The sequence below is a fragment of the Dasypus novemcinctus genome, chromosome 21 (assembly GCF_030445035.2).
Source record: "Dasypus novemcinctus isolate mDasNov1 chromosome 21, mDasNov1.1.hap2, whole genome shotgun sequence".
Lineage (NCBI taxonomy): Eukaryota > Metazoa > Chordata > Mammalia > Cingulata > Dasypodidae > Dasypus > Dasypus novemcinctus.
The window spans coordinates 45,415,241-45,419,003 of record NC_080693.1 but is presented as its reverse complement, the minus strand read 5'-3'; the positions used below and the strand labels follow the sequence as shown (position 1 = coordinate 45,419,003).

Genomic DNA, 3,763 nt, shown 5'->3' with positions numbered 1-3,763 from the left:
AGAAATAGAATGATTTCATTTCAAAGGTAATGCTGGATCTTTGATATTATGTTAATGAGTTAAATAAAACATTTCATGATATAAATGTGAGGCCAAGTGCAAACTAACAGATTTAAAGCAAAAAATTTAGTTCTAATGCATTTTTGCATAAAACATAACTGTTTGCAATACTATATTCACTATTCAAAAAGGTAACACTCAATATAATCTAGAAAAGATAAAATGCTCAACTTAAATAATACAAAAGGGAGCAGTAGAGTGATGAAGAAATATGTTATCGTATCATGTTCACAATAATGTTGTAATCTCAACTTCAGATTTAAACGAGGGATCCTGGGTACAGCCAGGCACCGGTGGGCCCGCGGGTTCCTTGTGCAGGCCCCTAGGCCATCAGCCGCAGAAGTCTCTGTTTGCCAGCTGCTGGCCCCTGAGGACCTCCCATCTGCAGGTCAGGGGGACCAAGCTGATAGCGGTGGCCAAACTAACTGGGCAAGAAGGAGCAGAATCTTCAGGAGACCCAGCTCTTGCTACAAGGAGAGAATGAAGACTTACAGAATCTTGCAGAGAATGAAATAGCTTTATATGAAAAAGAAATAACTCAACTGAAGCATCAGATTATCTTACCGTTGGTTCTCTTAGAAAAAACAGATGAAAATGATCTGATCCTGGAGGTGGCCTCAAACATGCATCTGCCAGCCTTGGGGGTTCAGAAGCCTATGGATTTCAAAGGTGTGCACAGAGTACAAAGAGTGTTAAAGGCAGAGAGGCAAGGCCACATCCATGCTAGTACCATGGCTGTAGCAATAGGACCCCATCCTACTGAAGCTAATCTGGTGATGAACCCTAAAGATTTGAGAATCCACACTAAATGAGCCAGGGGAGCTGGTGGATGGCACATAAATACCACTGATGTCACAATTCAGATAGTTCATCTGCCAACAGGTGTTGACTCTGAATGCTAATGAGAGAGAGGTCTAACCTGAAAAATAGTGATGGCTGTGAAAAAGTTGCACATAAAATTTTATAGTAGGCACTTAGAAGAAGAAACAAATAAAAGATATAATGCTAGGAAGATTCGGATTGGAACTAAAGGCAGGTCAGAAAAAATAAGAGCATACAGTTTTCCATAGAACTGGGTCACAGATCACAGAACAAACAAGTCCCTGAATGGTCCTGAAACTTTCATGCAAGGAGAGTACCTACTGCATGGTCCTTTGTAGTCATTGAAGGGCTATGCTGATTATGAATCTTCAGCAGAAATTATTTCTATAAAAGTTAAAAATGATTTGCTATTAAAGCCTTTTTTAAGGGAAGTGGTTGTGGCTCAACTGACAAGAGTGTCAGCCTACCATATGGAGGGTCCAGGGGTCTATATCCAGTGCCTCCAGACCCATGTGGTGAGCTGGCCCATGCGCAGTGCTGATGTGTGCAAGGAGTGCCGTGCCACGCAGGGGTGTCCCCTGCATAGGGGAGCCCCATGTGCAAGGAGTGCGTCCCACAAGGAGAGCCTCCCCGTGCGAAAAAAAACCTCAGCCTGCCCAGGGGTGGCACCACACACACAGAAAGCTGATGCAGCAAGATGACGCAACAAAAAAGGGACACAGTTTCCGGTGCCACTTGAGAAGAATACAAGCAGACACAGAAGAACATACAGCGAATGGACACAGAGAGCAGACAATGGCGGGGAAGGGGAGAAAAATAAATAAAATAAATCTTTTTTAAAAAAGCCTTTTATAGCTTTTGAAATGGCAGTAGATCCCATTGTTTGCATGTAAATATAAATATCTGGGAAACAGACTTGGCCCAGTGGTTAGGGCGTCCGTCTACCACATGGGAGGTCCGCGGTTCAAGCCCCGGGGCCTCCTTGACCCGTGTGGAGCTGGCCCATGTGCAGTGCTGATGCGTGCAAGGAGTGCCCTGCCACGCAGGGGTGTCCCCCGTGTAGGGGAGCCCCACGCGCAAGGAGTGCACCCCATAAGGAGAGCCGCCCAGCGCGAAAGAAAGAGCAGCCTGCCCAGGAATGGTGCTGCCCACACTTTCTGTGCCGCTGACGACAACAGAAGCGGACAAAGAAACAAGACGCAGCAAATGGACACAGAGAACAGACAACCGGGGGAGGGGGGGGAAATTAAATAAATAAATAAAATCTTTTAAAAATAAATATCCATTTGAAAAACTTGACTTAGCATAGTTGGAAGTAATTTGCATATTCTTAAGAGTTAATTTCTATAATTCTTTCTATGTATCAGTAAAAAACATACAAGATCATCATACCTGTAGTTGTAAATCTTGGACTCTTCCTTATAAGAAGTAGACAAAGGAAAATAGTCCTTTTTTTATGTAAAATATTATTTACTTTAATTATCTTTTTGGGGGGGTGAGGGGAGCTACCAGGGCTGGGGCTCAAACCTGGAGCTCGGATGTGGGAGCCAGCATTGAACCACTGAGCCACATTGGCTCCATCTTTTATGTAAAATATTAATGGATGAGCAAAACTTGGTTTAGTTTAACTTTTTGTTATGAAAACTTCAAACATAGACTAAAGTAAAAATATGACAGTAAAAAATATTTTAATGAAACATATTTTACTAAGCCCTGTATTCATACTCATCCTTTCAAAGTATTCATTTTTGCTTGAATTATAATTGGAGTAAAAATAGGACACAAACATATATACATAGTATATATATAATGATCACAGCAAGGTTTTTTTTTTTTAAGCTCTGCGTGAGTAAAAGCCTAAAAGGAAATGCACTGAAGTATTTTTAGTGCATGTCTTTTGAATAGTGAGTATAAATGTGATTTTTAATTTCTTTTTGGCATTTCCAAAATCTTCTGTAATGAGCACATATTTCTTATATTGAACAAACTCATTAAAAACTCTACTTTAAAAAGGAAGTATTTATTCCCCACACTGTCACTTGTATTTATTAAGTACATTTTCTTTCTTTTACGCCCCTCATGATTGTTTGAATAGGCTGTATGAGCAAAAATTAAATGCTGGAGTGGATGCTGAGATGCATCAGTGTGTTTCATACATATTATCAGGAAGCAAACATCAGAATTAGGATCAAACACACTTTGGTCTTCAAATAAAGATATGGACTAGTCATAATTTCAGTCTGACATTCCTCCCTCTGTGATGAGATTGCCTTGCCTTTGAACTGCCCACTGGAAGGAGTCAGGTGTGCAAATGCTCAGATCTTTCTAAGGTTGACAACTGCTTCCCTTCACTACATTTCATTTTACATAATGATTTGAATGCAGGAATGTCACGGCATAAAGTGGTAGGGAAATATAAGGTGCTAAAATAAGGTAGAGCAATATAGTTAAAAGCCTGTGGAGCTGCTGGTTGACTGCTGAGTTTCCTGCAGATTTTATCTATAGACCTAGTGAATTCTACTGATGAGGAAAGCGATAGAAATCTGAACAGTTAGGATCAAAAGGAAAGGATGTCTTTGATCATTTATTTGACTGAAAGTAATAGTCACAATTTACTTGAATATCTTATAAGTGCTAAACTTATCCACAACAACTCGTTCTCCTCTACTTTTAATGCAGGGGTTGGCATTGGTTTGTGCAGAAGTTTGTGCAAGAGTCATTAGGAAAACAAATATGCATTTGCTTGAATTACCTCCATATTGGAGTGTAAAAGACAAACGTCAGGCATGAAATCAAGAACCCTATAGATATTTACCAAGGTAGACAGATTCATAAATTAGTTACTTTCAAGTAGATCGTAATTACCATGTTTTAAGAGTGA

General features: G+C 40.2%; 1 pseudogene; it reads left to right on the top strand.

Moving 5' to 3' along the window:
• The first annotated feature begins 271 nt into the window (after positions 1-271).
• LOC101446056 (peptide chain release factor 1-like, mitochondrial pseudogene) lies at positions 272-2,986 on the top strand (annotated as a pseudogene).
• The last annotated feature ends 777 nt before the right edge of the window (positions 2,987-3,763 follow it).